This window comes from Aegilops tauschii, chromosome 5 (genome assembly GCF_002575655.3).
Source record: "Aegilops tauschii subsp. strangulata cultivar AL8/78 chromosome 5, Aet v6.0, whole genome shotgun sequence".
In the NCBI taxonomy this organism is placed as follows: Eukaryota; Viridiplantae; Streptophyta; class Magnoliopsida; order Poales; family Poaceae; genus Aegilops; species Aegilops tauschii.
The window spans coordinates 55617391-55636475 of record NC_053039.3 but is presented as its reverse complement, the minus strand read 5'-3'; positions in this window follow the sequence as shown (position 1 = coordinate 55636475).

Sequence of the window (19085 nt, the reverse complement as noted above, 5' to 3'; positions counted from 1 at the left end):
GCTAGGCGCTAATCACCGATGCATCTCAAAGTCTGCGAGGTCGCAACGACGGAGCCTGGCAAAGGTGACGGCGGTGGATGGCGAGCCGATGATGGTGGGAGCCGAGGACGACAACGAGCCCTTCCCGAGGCCGGGACCAAGGCGACTACTCTACTGTCGAGGACAGTCATCTCTGACACCACGCGCCTCCCCACGAGATGCGTCTCACCAAGTGTTGGATGCTGGTGTTCACCGATAGCTTGCGGCCAGCGTTGTGGCTGGCCTCTGCGGAGGAGGCCTGGAGCAAGGCGGTGGCGGGGGCGAGGGTATTTGGGAGACGGTCGTTTGATTTTTTGCGACGGTAACGAGGTGAGAGGGAGGCTGACGACCGGACCTACGCCATTGGAGCTCGTAAAGGTTGACCCCCCTCCCCCCCCCCCCCCCCCCCCCGCGTCTTCTTCTCTTGCACCCACGCCATTCTCTCTTGGTTTTCTGTTGTTCGATTTTTTTCCATTCTTCGTGTAGTGATACGGGGGTACGGCTGTGTAGATTTTAGGGGGGATTTGCCATGATTGCATATAAAATGCAGGGAACTACGAAAATATTGATGTGTAGAATTAAAACAACGCATAGAAATTGCGATGGGCAATTCAATGTCAAAATTGCCACGGTCTGAGTTTTACCTTGTGTTTGTTTTCCTGTAGTTTGCCATACAGTTTTTAGTTTTCGGCCATGAAATTTTGACATGTTCATTTGGATACATGTCCGAAGTTCTTTTTGTTTGATTGTATGGCATTTTTGTGTTCACTTTTGCCTGGCTAGTGCTCTAGCTAGTGCTTTGCCGAGCATGTTCATTTTGCCTGTGTTTTGCTACTGGTCTTTGTATGCTCTAGCTAGTGCTTCTAGTGCTACCAAGCAATGGCAATGATCCATAGCAAGATTATTATGCTTTTTTGTTCTAAAATAGATGGCATTTTTTGTGCAACGTGGCATAAAACTCATATGGCAAATTCAACACATTCCAATTTTTTTTGTCAAACATGTTTTTTTAGAGCAATTTGTATTGATCACATGGCATTTTTGTGTTAGGTATATGGCAAGTTCACACGTGCAAACAATGTCCACATGGCTAATTCCTAGAGTTGGCCATGGCAAATAATGTTTTAACATGGCAATTTTCCTAGAGTTTTCCTTAATGTCCACACGTGAAATATGTTTTTACCCTGGCAAATTCATAGAGTTGTCATGACATATAATGTTTTTAACATGGCAAATTGTTGCTTTTTTTAACAAACTTGTTCTAATGTTGTCATGTGTAAATTTTCAATATAGGTAGCTTGTCATTTTCACTTTTTTGACCATGGCATTTTAAACTTGTTAGACCATGTCATTTTTATTAACCTGACATGGTAGTTAATTAATAACATGTTATTTTTATTAATAGTATGGCATTTTAATAATTAATAACATGCCATTTTTATTTATAAGAGGATGTCAGTTTTTATTATTAAGAGCATGCCATTTTTAATAAGTAATAACATGACATTTTTATTAATAATAGGATAGCATTTTTATTAATATCATGGCATTTTTATTAATATAGGATGATAGTATTACTTAAAACCATGACATTTTGTATTGGTTATGCCATGGTAGTTTATCGTAGGTAGCATGGCAGAATTTATTTTCTACGCACCATTCATATTTTTGCCATGCTATGTCAGTTTGTTTTTCACATGCTATGGCAATTTATTTTAACATAACATGGTAGATTCCTTTTTTTTGTTTCACACTTATTGTTGTGTCATTTTCCCAAAAGTTGCCATGTTTTCTCGAGAGAACAACTTTCCCCAATTTTTCATGATCCCAAATGGCCTGCTTTTTATATGTCATGGCGTTTTCCTAGTGTGTTTTTGTATCATTGAAGTGAGGTCCAAAATAACGGGGGTTAAGGCCTTTTTAGTACATGAAAATGGGCTTTTTTGTCCAATTTGAAATCATTTTTTTCTTTTTGTGTTTGTAGACGCGTAAAGGGGGAGGGGTTTGCTGGAAGGGTGTCTCCCTAGGGAATGTTGCGGCCTCACAGCTGCCGTTCCCTTTTTATTATTGGCGTCCTAGAATTTTGGTTTGTGTTTCGTTTCCTAACAAAATCATCACAATAGAAAAAAATGCAAGGACAGTTTTTCCACAAGAAAATGTGACTGGCAGTAGTGTCTTGCATATTGCAATCCATGGAAAGGATCACCCCCATCCGAATGCTACTGGCATATGAGCACACACTAGGAATCACCGTGGACTGAAATGCAATTTGAGATAGTGCATCTTACCGTGGACGCAGGGTGAATGCATAGTTTAAAAGACCAGACCGGACTGGCGATTGGACCGAAAAAACCCGGAACCAGCGATCCTAGTGGTTTTTTCAGCGTAGCGAACCGCCCCGCGGTCAAACGGGAAAAAATCAGTCGAATCAGCCAGTTTTTTAAAAAAAAACTGATGAACCGGACGGTTCACAGAAAACCGGCGGTTCGATGTTGATTCTAGAAAAGCCTCTTGGTCGACTCGTTTTTGTGCGTACAAGCTAAGGGTAGAATCGGTAAAGGAAAAAACCCTCTTTTGATAGGGTTTTGGTTGATTGGGAGCTGTGCCAGCCCACGTGGCTCGCTTCCCGGCCCAGGCACAACCTAGTTATTAAACGGGCCGGCCTATGGCACGTTTAGCACGCTGGGCCGCATGGTTTTCAGCCTATTGGGCCTTTTTTGGTCTATTGGCTGTATTTTAGGTTACATATATAATTCTAGAAAAAAATTAAGCGGGTCACGCCGTGCCATACCGCGTGCCCAACCACCAGGGCCCTAGGCGTGCCGTGTGCCGAGCACAACCCTTTAGCCCATGTCGTGCCTGGCCCATGCCAGGGCGTGCCGGTGTGCTCGCGGGCCGGCCTGGTAGTGAAGGAAATATGCCCTAGAGGCAATAATAAAGTTATTATTTATTTCCTTATATCATAATAAATGTTTATTATTCATGCTAGAATTGTATTAACCGGAAACTTAGTACATGTGTGAATACAAGACAAAAACAGAGTGTCCCTACTATGCCTCTACTTGACTAGCTCGTTTATCAAAGATGGTTATGTTTCCTAACCATAGACATGTGTTGTCATTTGATGAACGGGATCACATCATTAGGAGAATGATGTGATGGACAAGACCCATTCGTTAGCTTAGCATTATGATCGTTACAGTTTCATTGCTACTGCTTTCTTCATGACTTATACATGTTCCTCAGACTCTGAGATTATGCAACTCCCGAATACCGGAGGAACACTTTGTGTGCTATCAAACGTCATAACGTAAATGGGTGATTATAAAGATGCTCTACAGGTGTCTCCGAAGGTATTTGTTGGGTTGGCATAGATCGAGATTAGGATTTGTCACTCCGTGTTTCGGAGAGGTATCTCTGGGCCCTCTCGGTAATGCTCATCACTATAAGCCTTGCAAGCAATGTGACTAATGAGTTAGTTGCGGGATGAAGTATTATGGAACGAGTAAAGAGACTTGATGGTAACGAGATTAAACTAGGTATGATGATACCGACGATCGAATCTCGGGCAAGTAACATACCGATGACAAAGGGAACAACATATGTTGTTATGCGGTTTGACCGATAAAGATCTTCGTAGAATATGTAGGAGCCAATATGAGCATCCAGGTTCCGCTATTGGTTATTGACCGAAGATGTGTCTCGGTCATGTCTACATAGTTCTCGAACCCGTAGGGTCCGCACGCTTAACGTTCGATGACGATTTGTATTATGAGTTATGTGATTTGATGACCGAAGTTTGTTCGGAGTCCCGGATGAGATCACGGACATGACAAGGAGTCTCGAAATGGTCGAGAGGTAAGGATCGATATATTGGAAGGCTATATTCGGACATCGGAAAGGTTCCGAGTGATTCGGGTATTTTTCGAAGTACCGGAGAGTTACGGGAATTCGCCGGGGGAAGTAGTGGGCCTTAATGGGCCATAGGGGAAAGGAGAGAAGGGCCTCAAGGGGTGGCCGCGCACCCCCCATGGGCTGGTCCGAATTGGACTAGGAGGGGGCGGCGCCCCCCTCCTTCCTTCTCCCCTCTTCCTCCTTCCCTTCCTTCTCCTAGTTGGAATAGGAGGGGGGCGAATCCTACTTGGACCGGGAGTCCAAGTAGGACTCCCCCCTTGGCGCACCCCTTCTAGGGACGGCGACCTCTTCCTCCCTCCTTTATATACGTGGGCAGGGGGCACCCCAAAGGCACTCCAAGATTTGTTTTAGCCGTGTGCGGTGCCCCCCACCACAGTTACACACCTCGGTCATATCGTCGTAGTGCTTAGGCGAAGCCCTGCGCCGGTAACTTCATCATCACCGTCGCCACGGCGTCGTGCTGACGAAACTCTCCCTTGGCCTCAACTGGATCAAGAGTACGAGGGACGTCATCGAGCTGAACGTGTGCTGAACACGGAGGTGCCGTACGTTCGGTGCTAGGATGGGTCGGATCGTGAAGACGTACGACTACATCACTACAGGAATCAGCTATTTTGCCGTCTGCCACGGCGGACGGCAAAGACCTTTGCCGTCAGCCTCGGACGGCAAAAGGCTCCGGCAAAGTAGGCTACGGTAAAGAGCTACTTTGTCGTCTGCTTCCGGGCGGCTGACGGCAAAGGCCCTTTGCCGTCTGCCGCGGACGGCAAAGAGAGCGGACGGCAATAATTGCGCTGTCAGTCCGTTAAGTGGCTAACGGCAGGCCTTTGCCGTCCGCGGCAGACGGCAAACTTTCTAGTGTCTTTGCCGTCTGCCATATGATGTCATCTACACGTCACTACATGGCAGGCCTTTGCCGTCCGCCGCTGACGGCAAAATTGTTTACTCTTTGCCGTCTGCCACTGTAGGCAAACTGACCAAATGGGTCAGCTCCCAGGAAGCACAGCTGGATGCCACGTGGCTTCTTTGCCGTCCGCGGCAGACGGCAAAGAGCCCGTTGCCGTCGGGGGCAGACGGCAAAGAGCCTGCATATTGGCTCTTTTTTCTGTTTTTTATTAAATCCAACAATTTTCACAGCAAACATATATGACATATATAGATATATTTCACAGGCATTCATATCACATATATCCAGCACACAAGTTCCATCCATTCATACATAAGCAAGTTCAATCCATTCATACATAAGCAAGTTCCATCCATATATACATATTACATAAGCAAGTTCCATCCATCAATTCATACATAAACAAGTTCCATCCTGTTGGGGAACGTAGCAGAAATTCAAAATTTTCTACGCATCACCAATATCAATCTATGGAGTAATCTAGCAACGAGGGGAGGGGGAGTGCATCTACATACCATTGTAGATCGCGATGCGGAAGCGTTGCAAGAACGCGGATGAAGGAGTCGTACTCGTAGCGATTCAGATCGCGGTTGATTCCGATCTAAGCGCCGAACCACGGCGCCTCCGCGTTCAACACACGTGCAGCCCGGTGACGTCTCCCACGCCTTGATCCAGCAAGGAGAGAGGGAGAGGTTGAGGAAGACTCCGTCCAGCAGCAGCACGACGGCGTGGTGGTGGTGGAGGAGCGTGGCAATCCCACAGGGCTTCGCCAAGCACCGCGGGAGAGGAGGAGGAGGGAGAGGGGTAGGGCTGCGCCGAAAGAGAGACGTTCTCCTATGTCTTGGGCAGCCCAAACCTCAACTATATATAGGGGGGGAGGGGGCTGCGCCCCCTCTAGGGTTCCCACCCCAAGAGGAGGCGGCCAGACCTAGATCCCACCCAAGGGGGGCGGCCAAGGGGAGGAGAGGGGGGCGCCACTAGGGTGGGCCTTAAGGCCCATCTGGACCTAGGGTTTGCCCCCTCCCACTCTCCCATGCGCCTTGGGCCTTGGTGGGGGGGCGCACCAGCCCACCTGGGGCTGGTCCCCTCCCACACTTGGCCCACGCAGCCTCCTGGGGCTGGTGGCCCCACTTGGTGGACCCCCGGGACCCTCCCGGTGGTCCCGGTACATTACCGATATCACCCGAAACTTTTCCGGTGACCAAAACAGGACTTCCCATATATAAATCTTTACCTCCGGACCATTTCGGAACTCCTCGTGACGTCCAGGATCTCATCCGGGACTCCGAACAACATTCGGTAACCACGTACATACTTTCCCTATAACCCTAGCGTCATCGAACCTTAAGTGTGTAGACCCTACGGGTTCGGGAACCATGCAGACATGACCGAGACGTTCTCCGGTCAATAACCAACAGCGAGATCTTGATACCCATGTTGGCTCCCACATGTTCCACGATGATCTCATCGGATGAACCACGATGTCGGGGATTCAATCAATCCCGTATACAATTCCCTTTGTCTATCGATATGTTACTTGCCCGAGATTCGATCGTCGGTATCCCTATACCTTGTTCAATCTCGTTACCGGCAAGTCTCTTTACTCGTTCCGTAACTCACATCATCCCGTGATCAACTCCTTGGTCACATTGTGCACATTATGATGATGTCCTACCGAGTGGGCCCAGAGATGCCTCTCCGTTTACACGGAGTGACAAATCCCTGTCTCGATTCGTGCCAACCCAACAGACACTTTCGGAGATACCTGTAGTGCACCTTTATAGCCACCCAGTTACGTTGTAACGTTTGGTACACCCAAAGCATTCCTACGGTATCCGGGAGTTGCACAATCTCATGGTCTAAGGAAATGATACTTGACATTAGAAAAGCTCTGAGCAAACGAACTACACGATCTTGTGCTAGGCTTAGGATTGGGTCTTGTCCATCACATCATTCTCCTAATGATGTGATCCCGTTATCAACGACATCCAATGTCCATGGTCAGGAAACCGTAACCATCTATTGATCAACGAGCTAGTCAACTAGAGGCTTACTAGGGACATGGTGTTGTCTATGTATCCACACATGTATCTGAGTTTCCTATCAATACAATTCTAGCATGGATAATAAACGATTATCATGAACAAGGAAATATAATAATAACCTATTTATTATTGCCTGTAGGGCATATTTCCAACAGTCTCCCACTTGCACTAGAGTCAATAATCTAGTCCACATCACCATGTGATTAGCACTCATAGGTCACATCACCATGTGACCAACACCCAAGAGTTTACTAGAGTCAACAATCTAGTTCACATCACTATGTGATTAACACTCAATGAGTTCTGGTTTGATCATCTTATGCTTGTGAGAGAGGTTATTAGTCAACGGATCTGAACCTTTCAGATCCGTGTGTGCTTTACGAATATCTATGTCATCTTGTGGATGCTACCACGCGCTATTTGAAGCCATTTCAAATAATTGCTCTACTCTACGAATCCGGTTTACTACTCAGAGTCATCCGGATTAGTGTCAAAGTTCGCATCGATGTAACCCTTTACGACGAACTCCTTTTCACCTCCATAATCGAGAAAATTCCTTAGTCCACTAGATACTAAGGACAAGTTGGACCGCTGTCATGTGATCCTTTCCCGGATCACTATTGTACCCCTTGACCAACTCATGGCAAGGCACACTTTACGTGCGGTACACAGCATAGCATACTGTAGAGCCTACGTCTAAAGCATAGGGGACGACCTTCGTCCTTTCTCTCTCTTCTGCTGTGGTCAGGTCTTGAGTCTTACTCAATACTAACACCTTGTAACACAGCCAAGAACTCCTTCTTTGCTGATCTATTTTGAACTCTTTCAAAATCATGTCAAGATGTGCGTTCTTTGAAAGTATCATCGGGCGTCTTGATCTATCTCTGTAGATCTTGATGCCCAATATGTAAGCAGCTTTATCCAGGTCTTCCTTTGAAAAACTCCTTTCAAACAACCCTTTATGCTTTCTAGAAATTCTACATCATTTCGGATCAACAATATGTCATTCACATATACTTATCAGAAATGTTGTAGCGCTCCCACTCACTTTATTGGAAATACAAGTTTCTCATAAACTTTGTATAAACCCAAAATCTTTGATCATCTCATCAAAGCGTACATTCCAACTCCGAGATGCTTACTCCAGTCCTTAGAAGGATCGCTGGAGCTAGCATACCTTTTAGCATCCTCAGGACCGACAAAACTTTTCTGATTGTATCACATACAACCTTTCCTTACGAAAACTGGTAAGGAAACTTGTTTTGACATCCATCTGCCAGATTTCATAAATGCAGCTAATGCTAACATGATTCCGATGGACTTAAGCATCGCTATGGATGGGAAAATCTCATCGTAGTCAACTCCTTGAACTTGTGGAAATACTCTTTGCCACAAGTCGAGCTTCATAGACGGTAACATTACCGTCCACGTCCGTCTTCTTCTCAAAGTTCCATTTATCTCAGATTTCATGGCTTCTAACCATTTGTCGGAATATGGGCCCACCATCGCTTCTCCATAGCTCGTAGGTTCATTGTTGTCTAACAACATGACTTTCAAGACTGGATCACGTACCACTCTGAAGTAGCACGCATCCTCGTCGTCCTACGAGGTTTGGTAGTGACTTGATCCGAAGTTTCATGATCACCATCATAAGCTTCCACTTCAGTTGGTGTAGGTGCCACAGGAACAACTTCCTGTGCCTTGCTACACACTAGTTGAAGTGACGGTTCAATAACCTTATCAAGTCTCCACCATCCTCCCACTCAATTCTTTCGAGAGAAACTTTTCCTCGAGAAAGGACTCGTTTCTAGAAGCAATTACTTTTGCTTCCAGATCTGAAATAGGAGGTATACCCAACTGTTTTGGGTTTTCTATGAAGATGCATTTATCCGCTTTGGGTTCGAGCTTATCAGCCTGAAACATTTTTCACATAAGCGTCGCAGCCCCAAACTTTTAAGAAACGACAACTTAGGTTTCTCTAAACGGTGTCGTCTCAACGGAATTGCGTGGTGCCCCTTTTAAAGTGAATGCGGTTGTCTCTAATGCCTAACCCATAAACGATAGTGGTAATTCGATAAGAGACATCATGGTATGCGCCATATCCAATAGGGTGTAGTTATGATGTTCGGACACACCATCACACTATGGTGTTCCAGGCGGTATTAATTGTGAAACACTTTCCACAATGTCTTAACTGTGTGCCAAACTCGTAACTCAGATACTCATCTCTATGATCATATCACAGACATTTTATCCTCTTGTCACGACGATCTTCAACTTCACTCTGAAATTACTTGAACCTTTCAATAATTCAGACTTGTGTTTCATCAAGCAAATACACTCAGCATCTACTCAAACCATCTGTGAAGTAAGAACATAACGATATCCACTGCATGCCTCAGCACTCATTGGACTGCATACATCAAAATGTATTACTTCCAATAAGTTGCTCTCTTGTTCCATCTTACTGAAAGCGAGGCCTTTCAGTCATCTTGCCCATGTGGTATGATTTGCATGTCTCAAGTGATTCAAAATCAAGTGAGTCCAAACGATCCATCTGCATGGAGTTTCTTCATGCATATATACCAATAGACATGGTTCGCATGTCTCAATCTTTTCAAAAATGACTGAGTCCAAAGATCCATCTACATGGAGCTTCTTCATGCGTTCTATACCAATATGACTCAAATGGCAGTGCCACAAGTATGTGGAACTATCATTACTATCTTATATCTTTTGGCATGAACATGTGTATCACTACGATCGAGATTCATTTTAGGTGCAAGACCATTGAAGGTATTATTCAAATAAACAGAGTAACCATTATTCTCCTTAAATGAATAACCGTATTGCGATAAACATAATCCAATCATGCTCAACGCAAACACCAAATCTCGATGGTAGAGGGAGCATGCGATGCTTGATCACATCAACCTTGGAAACACTTCCAACACATATCGTCATTTCACCTTTAGCTAGTCTCCGTTTATTCCGCAGCTTTTATTTCGAGTTACTAACACTTAGCAACCGAACCGGTATCTAATACCCTGGTGCTGCTAGGAGTACTAGTAAAGTACACATTCATACAATGTATATCCAATATACTTCTGTCGACCTTGCCTGCCTTCTCATCTACCAAGTATCTAGGGTAGTTCCGCTTCAGTGACCGTTCCCCTCATTACAGAAGCACTTAGTCTCGGGTTTGGGTTCAACCTTGGGATTCTTCACTAGAGCAGCAAATGACTTGCTGTTTCATGAAGTATCCCTTTTGCCCTTGCCCTTCTAGAAACTAGTGGTTTTACTAACCATCAACAATTGATGCTCCTTCTTGATTTCTACTTTCGTAGTGTCAAACATCGCGAATAGCTCAAGGATCATCATATCTATCCCTGATATGTTATAGTTCATCACGAAGCTCTAATAGCTTGGTGGCAGTGACTATAGAGAACCATCACTATCTCATCTGGAAGATTAACTCCCACTCGATTCAAGCGATTGTGGTACTCAGACAATCTGAGCACATGCTCAACGATTGAGCTTTTCTCCCTTAGTTTGCAGGCTTTAGAAACTTGTCAGAGGTCTCATACCTCTTGACGTGGGCACTAGTCTGAAATCCCAATTTCAGTCTTCGGAACATCTCACATGTTCTGCGACGTTTCAAAAACGTCTTTGGTGCCACAATTCTAAACCGCACTGAACTATCACGTAGTCATCAAAACGTGTATGTCAGATGTTTCGTAACATCTACAGACGACGCTGAGGTTCAGCACACCGAGCGGTGCATTAAGGACATAAGCCTTCTGTGCATCAATGAGGACAATCCTCAGTTTACGGACCCAGTCCGCATAATTGCTACTATTAACTTTCAACTAAATTTTCTCTAGGAACGTATCTTAAATAGTAGAACTAAAGCGTATGACATAATTTGCAAAGACCTTTTGACTATGTTCATGATAATGAAGTTCATCTGATTATTGAATGAACTCCCACTCAGATAGACATCCCTCTAGTCATCTAAGTGATACATGATCCGAGTCAAACTAGGCCGTGTCCGATCATCACGTGAGACGGACTAGTCATCATCGGTGAACATCTCCATGTTGATCGTATCTGTTATACGATTCATGTTCGACCTTTCGGTCTCTTGTGTTCCGAGGCCATGTCTATACATGCTAGGCTCGTCAAGCCAACCTAAGTGTTTCGCATGTGTTCCGAGGCCATGTCTGTACATGCTAGGCTCGTCAACACCCGTTGTATTCGAACGTTAGAATCTATCACACCCGATCATCACGTGGTGCTTCGAAACAATGAACCTTCGCAACGGTGCACAGTTAGGGGGAACACGTCTCTTGAAATTTTAGTGAGGGATCATCTTACTTACTACCGTCGTTCTAAGCAAATAAGATGCATAACATGATAAACATCACATGCAATCAAATAGTGACATGATATGGCCAATATCATCTTGCTCCTTTGATCTCCATCTTCGGGGCACCATGATCATCTTTGTCACCGGCATGACACCATGATCTCCATCATCATGATCTCCATCATTGTGTCTTCATGAAGTTGTCACGCCAACGATTACTTCTACTTCTATGGCTAACGCGCTTAGCAATAAAGTAAAGTAATTTACATGGCGTTATTCAATGACACGCAGGTCATACAAAAAATAAAGACAACTCCTATGGCTCTTGCCGGTTGTCATACTCATCGACATGCAAGTCGTGATTCCTATTACAAGAATATGATCAATCTCATACATCACATATATCATTCATCACATCTTCTGGCCATATCACATCACATAGCACATGCTGCAAAAACAAGTTAGACGTCCTCTAATTTTTGTTGCAAGTTTTACGTGGCTTGTATAGGTTTCTAGCAAGAACGTTTCTTACCTACGTAAGACCACAACGTGATATGCCAATTTCTATTTACCCTTCATAAGGACCCTTTTCATCGAATCCGTTCCGACTAAAGTGGGAGAGACAGACACCCGCTAGCCACCTTATGCATCTAGTGCATGTCAGTCGGTGGAACCTGTCTCACGTAAGCGTACGTGTAAGGTCGGTCCGGGCCGCTTCATCCCACAATGCCGCCGAAACAAGATAAGACTAGTAGCGGCAAGAAGAATTGACAACATCGACGCCCACAACTACTTTGTGTTCTACTCGTGCATAGAAACTACGCATAGACCTAGCTCATGATGCCACTATTGGGTAACGTAGCAGAAATTCAAAATTTTCTACGCATCACCAAGATCAATCTATGGAGTAATCTAGCAACGAGGGGAAGGGGAGTGCATCTACATACCATTGTAGATCGCGATGCGGAAGCGTTGCAAGAACGCGGATGAAGGAGTCGTACTCGTAGCGATTCAGATCGCGGTTGATTCCGATCTAAGCGCCGAACCACGGCGCCTCCGCGTTCAACACACGTGTAGCCCGGTGACGTCTCCCACGCCTTGATCCAGCAAGGAGAGAGGGAGAGGTTGAGGAAGACTCCGTCCAGCTGCAGCACGATGGCGTGGTGGTGGTGGAGGAGCGTGGCAATCCCGCAGGGCTTCGCCAAGCACCGCGGGAGAGGAGGAGGAGGGAGAGGGATAGGGCTGCGCCGAAAGAGAGACGTTCTCCTATGTCTTGGGCAGCCCAAACCTCAACTATATATAGGGGGGGAGGGGGCTGCGCCCCCTCTAGGTTTCCCACCCCAAGAGAAGGCGGCCAGCCCTAGATCCCACCCAAGGGGGGCGGCCAAGGGGAGGAGAGGGGGGGCGCCACTAGGGTGGGCCTTAAGGCCCATCTGGACCTAGGGTTTGCCCCCTCCCACTCTCCCATGCGCCTTGGGCCTTGGTGGGGGGGGGGGCGCACCAGCCCACCTGGGGCTGGTCCCCTCCCACACTTGGCCCACGCAGCCTCCTGGGGCTGGTGGCCCCACTTGGTGGACCCCCGGGACCCTCCCGGTGGTCCCGGTACATTACCGATATCACCCGAAACTTTTTCGGTGACCAAAACAGGACTTCCCATATATAAATCTTTACCTCCGGATCATTCCGGAACTCCTCGTGACGTCCGGGATCTCATCCGGGACTCCGAACAACATTCGGTAACCACGTACATACTTTCCCTATAACCCTAGCGTCATCGAACCTTAAGTGTGTAGACCCTACGGGTTCGGGAACCATGCAGACATGACCGAGACGTTCTCCGTCAATAACCAACAGCGGGATTTGGATACCCATGTTGGCTCCCACATGTTCCACGATGATCTCATCGGATGAACCACGATGTCGGGGATTCAATCAATCCCGTATACAATTCCCTTTGTCTATCGATATGTTACTTGCCCGAGATTCGATCGTCGGTATCCCTATACCTTGTTCAATCTCGTTACCAGCAAGTCTCTTTACTCGTTCCGTAACTCACATCATCCCGTGATCAACTCCTTGGTCACATTTTGCACATTATGATGATGTCCTACCGAGTGGGCCCAGAGATACCTCTCCGTTTACACGGAGTGACAAATCCCAGTCTCGATTCATGCCAACCCAACAGACACTTTCGGAGATACCTGTAGTGCACCTTTATAGCCACCCAGTTACGTTGTGACGTTTGGTACACCCAAAGCATTCCTACGGTATCCGGGAGTTGCACAATCTCATGGTCTAAGGAAATGATACTTGACATTAGAAAAGCTCTGAGCAAACGAACTACACGATCTTGTGCTAGGCTTAGGATTGGGTATTGTCCATCACATCATTCTCCTAATGATGTGATCTCGTTATCAACGACATCCAATGTCCATGGTCAGGAAACCGTAACCATCTATTGATCAACGAGCTAGTCAACTAGAGGCTTACTAGGGACATGGTGTTGTCTATGTATCCACACATGTATCTGAGTTTCCTATCAATACAATTCTAGCATGGATAATAAACGATTATCATGAACAAGGAAATATAATAATAACCTATTTATTATTGCCTCTAGGGCATATTTCCAACACATCCATACATAAACAAGCACTCCATAGCAAGCTAGCTTCCATGAAGTGAATGAAATCTGCAAAATGGCAAAATAAGAAAGTTAGAAATAGGTGACTAGAATAAGAAGACTAGAACAAGAAGAGTAGAACAAGAAGAAGACTAGAACAAGAAGAAGACTAGAACAAGAAGAAGACTAGAACAAGAAGAAGACTAGAACAAGAAGAGTATGTCATTTATGAACTAACTTACGTGAAATGGATCATATATGAGCTAACTAAGTTGAAATGGGTCGTTTATGAGCTAGCTAAGGTGAAATGGATCATTTATGAGCTAACTTAGTTGAAATGGGTCGTTTATGAGCTAACTAAGGCCAAATGGATCGTTTTTGAGGTAACTAAGGTGAAATGGATCGTTTTTTAGCTAACTTAGGTGAAATGGATCATTTATGAGCTAACTTAGTTGAAATGGATCATTTTTGAGCTAACTTAGGTGAAATGGATCATTTATGAGCTAATTTAGTTGAAATGGATCTTTTTGAGCTAACTTAGGTGAAATGGATCATTTAAGAGCTAATTTAGGTGAAATGGATCGTTTTTGAGCTAACTTGGTGAAATGGATCGTTTATGAGCTAAATTAGTTGAAATGGATCGTTTATGAGATAACCTAGGTAAGATGGGTCATTTTGGAGTTAACCTAGGTGAAATGGGTCATTTTAAAGCTAACGTAGGTAAAATGGATCATTTAGAGCTAATCTAGGTAAAATGGGTCATTTTTGAGCTAACTTAGATGAACTGGATCATTTATAAGCTAACCAAGGTAAAATGGGTCATTTTAGAGCTAACTTAGGTAAAATGGATCGTTTATGAGCTAGCTAAGCTAATTATGCAATTTTTGACATAAGTAAGCTAAGTACAGATCGTTTTAGAGCTAACTTAGGTAAAATGGATGGTTTTGGAGGTCAGTAAGCTTATTAAGTCATTTTGGAGGAGAAGAAGCTAAGTCTAGGTCATTATGGTAAGCATTGGAGGAAATAAAGCTAAGTCTAGGTCTTTATGCATGTGTTAAGCAAAACACTAGATAAACTTACCATGATCCAGGAGGTGTAGGAGCTGGCTGGCTCGTGTCGGTAGCTGGAGAAGGATCGTGCGATGCTTGTCTGGAGTTACGCTGCACCAAAGATCATTTCCAATGTCTTGTTAGCATGATGACACTCAAATGTTAAGACTAGCAAGTAATGTCCATTCAAATTAAACTCACCGTGGTCCCAGGAGCAATCACTGGCATCGGCGGAGCGGTCTGACCGGTCTTCTCGCACACAGACTGCACATTTGGTTTTGACGACTCAGTCATACTAGTTAGTAATGAGACAAACACTACATGAATGTTTTGGCTAATCTGCAGAAGAAACTTACCACAAGGAGCTCGTACATGGCCCTTGCCTGCATGTCATTCTGTGGCCTCTCCTCCTCCAACATCTTTGTCGTCCTCTCCTCCAACTCCGGCTGCCTCTCCGCCGCCTCCGCCAGAAGTTTCTCCGTTCTATCTCTCTCACTCTGTATAGCAGCCTGCAACACCACTCACATGACCATTTGTAATCATTGATGAAAGCGCACACAATGTAATGGAGAAAGATAGCTGAGGACGTATCACTAACCTTGATGGCGAGTTGCACTGGCCGTTCACGAGGCCTTATCTCAGGAGCGGAGCTCGACTGGCGCGCCTTGATCTCCGGGAGAGTGCTAGGACAACGGATAAGTCCATCTCCAATGGCTATGGAGCCATGGGACCTCCCGCCACCAGATATCATCACCAGCTCTGGATCAATGGGACCCTGGCTCGGGTTAAAGTCCTCCCCTTTACTCGCCTTCCCCTCATCTCTATATCTCACGAGCTTGTTGTGGGAGGAGATGTTGGTGAAGTTGTTTGCATCATCGAGGTCAGACTGAGAGAAAGCCTTGACTTTCTTGAAAGAGGCAGTGTGGGCCATGGCATACAGGTCGTACACCTCTAGCACCTTATCCACCTTATTGTGGCGTGCCTGAAAGAGAGAAACAATGTAAATTAGTAATTAAAGGGCTCAAGCTAGCATGATGAATGAATTGCATGAATCATGAAGCAAACCACATACCCAGTTCCGCCCGAACTGATATAAGTTGGAGCTGCCTTGATGGTGTGGCACACCTTCCATTTGGGCACGTTTGTCCTTGGCCTCGTTGTGGAGGGCTAGCCATTCTTTTGAGCACCACTCATTGACCAACACCTCCCAACAATCCATCCGATCCGCACACCATCTCGGAGGCGCCTAAGTTAGCAAATAGAAACTTGAGCGCTACGGCTAAGAATTACTAAATGAAGGAACTTAAGTAGAAGGCCTTAAGAATTACCTTCATGTACTGCTCCTTACTCAGGAACTTATCGCGGCACGCCGGCTTGGTCTTCTTGATACCACGCAAGGCGTAGTAGTCTCGAACAGCCTGCACCCGAGCCTCGTGCCGTAAGTTCTGTAGTAGGCGCTTGCAGACGTTCTCGATAACATGTGCCGCGTCCTTCTCGTATCCCTCCTCACACATGTAGAATGTCTGCAATCAAATGAGACAATATTGATTAGTACAATTAATAACTAGCTAGTTGAAGATTTTTAAATGTGTAAAGGAGAAATTACCCAGAACTTTCTGATCACCATGTCTGCCCTCGTGTCGCACAAGACACCGTCGATAATCTCATCCGGCGGGGCCGGGGCAGCCAAGTAGTGCTCCCAGCTCAATCCAAGCTCTGGAAGCCGACCCTCACCAGGCAACGTGACAAACCCCGGGAAGTTTTGCCGGCAAAGAACTCCAAGGACGGAGTTGGGCCGGCGGACACTATGATGGTGGTCCCAACCCCTGCAGCATGACAAGGCCAACGCATTAGTTATTTGAAGAAACGTGAATGCAGAAGGTAAAAAAATATTAAATGCACTTACGTACCTCTCCCCATCAGGGAAAATCAACCACCTCTGCTCGCGGCTCTCCGGCACGGACGGGAGCCGTGTAGCACCACGCTGGTAGACGGTGCCCCCCTCCTCCTCAATATCAGTCGGCTCCCCGCCATCATCAGCATGGCCACTCGGCTCCTCGGGCTGATCCGGCCAGGTACCCCATCCGGACGTGTGCTCCTCCGGGGTCTCGTGGGCCGAACTCTCGTGGGCCGAAGGCCAGTCGACCCGAGGCTTGTGGGCCCAAGACCCGTGGACTGGAGGCTCATGGACTGGAGTCCGTGTAGCCTCCTCCTCGGACGAGTCCACCCTAGCAGTCACGTGCTCGGGTGAAACAGCTGGGGGTGGCGGCCAGGAAGGCGCCGTAGCAGTCACTCTACCTCCTCTCCCACGACCACGTGCCCCACCTCCTCTCTTCCTACCTCGTCCCCTGCTGGGCACCGCGGTCGACGAAGAAGGGCCCGACGGTGTCGCCATACTGTCCAGCAACGCTCGGCGGAGAGGTGCGTCTGGAATGGAAGACCTCAGACCACGCGCCGACGAAGAAGGGGCCTTGGCGCGCTCCCGACCAGCGCCCACCATCTTTCAACACCTGCCATGACAAACAGTAAACGAAATTAGTACAACATAAAAAAAAGACCGTCATGAATAATAATATGTGTATCACTTAAGTGTATCATCATCAAGTACAACATAAAAAAATTTAATACCTGACACTACTAATAATCTCGATCAGTATCATCAATAAATGCATAATCATCATCATCACTATAATCAATGACGGGCTCATAGGGTTCAGTGGCATCAACATGTGGAAGGCCACCTTGACGTAATCGGTCAAGCAATGACAGGTCATCCGCAGCAGTAACCTCTTCTTGTTCCGGCTCTTCTTGTTCCTCCTCTGGGGTGATGTCAGATTCACTGTCGCTGTCTACTTCAATGTTTTGGGGGTGAAGTATAGCGGTTCTTGAAACGCTTTTTGGAAAGACGTGTCTCTTGGAAGAATTCTCCTTCATATGTGTCTGGGTTAATGTGAGGTTCATAATCCTCTTCCTTTGGGGGAGATAGTCTAGCACGTGGCGGCACTTCATAAACGACATCCCAACCTTTCAGATTTGGATTAGTTTGGCAGGCCCACGGTAGATAGAATACTTGGGTCGCCTGTTGAGCCGTAATATAGACATCAGGAACATCTAAATGGGTGCTTTGGTTGATTTCAACTAGCCCTATATGTTCATGAGTCCTTCTAGTCTCCTTAGGCTGAAACCAATAACATTTGAAGACTACGACATTCGGTGGGTTTTCACCATAGAATAGAAGTTCATAAATTGCTTCAACTCTCCCATAATACTCGGTACCTCCTTCGCCGATAGCAGATACACAACAATTTGTAGACTTTCGGTCGGCCATAGATAGCTCTTTGCCATAGGTACGAAAGCGATACCCGTTGATGTCGTATTTGTCAAATGAACGGACCTTATAGTCAAAACCATTAGCGACTTGTCTCAATTCGGCGTCCATAGACTCTGAATTAGCCTACAAGTTTAATATGAAAGGATTGTTGCATTACGCACAAATTAGCGAATGAAATGAAATTGTCTAATAGAAATTACCGTTTGTTTGAACCAAGAGATGAAACCGGGATAGCCGCCTCCTTGCTTTGCGAGAAGCTCATACTCTTCGACAGAATCCTTTTGGATCACCGCTCCATACGAGAATAAGGCGACGTATCGACTGTATGAAATATCCAGGAATAAGAGCAGTTCAAAGGAAATAGAAGTTGCGAAACAATGTACCGAGAACTTACTCGATGTACGGCTGCACTTCTATCAGGTTGTTGAAGATATACAACGAAATGGTCTGCCATTGTTCGTTATCCAAAGATACTGGATTTGAAACACTGGCTGGTGCGAGATTCCCTTTGAATAGGCTGAGGTTGGATCCACCCTTTTTAGGGTCGTCAGCATTGTACCGAGGCTTCAGATTATGCAAATGACGATTTTTGGCTTCGTAGTGTGCTGTCACGAAGTTTGCCGCCTCCTCAGTGATGAATGCCTCAGCCATCGATGCTTCAATTCTACGTTTATTTTTACATTTTTGTCGAAGCGTCTTCTGCATCCTCTCAGTTGGGTAGCACCAACGATTTTGCACGGGCCCCCCCAATCTTGCCTCGGTCGGGAGATGCAAAATCAAATGTTGCATTGGATTAAAGAAGCCCGGTGGGAAGATCTTCTCTAACTTGCA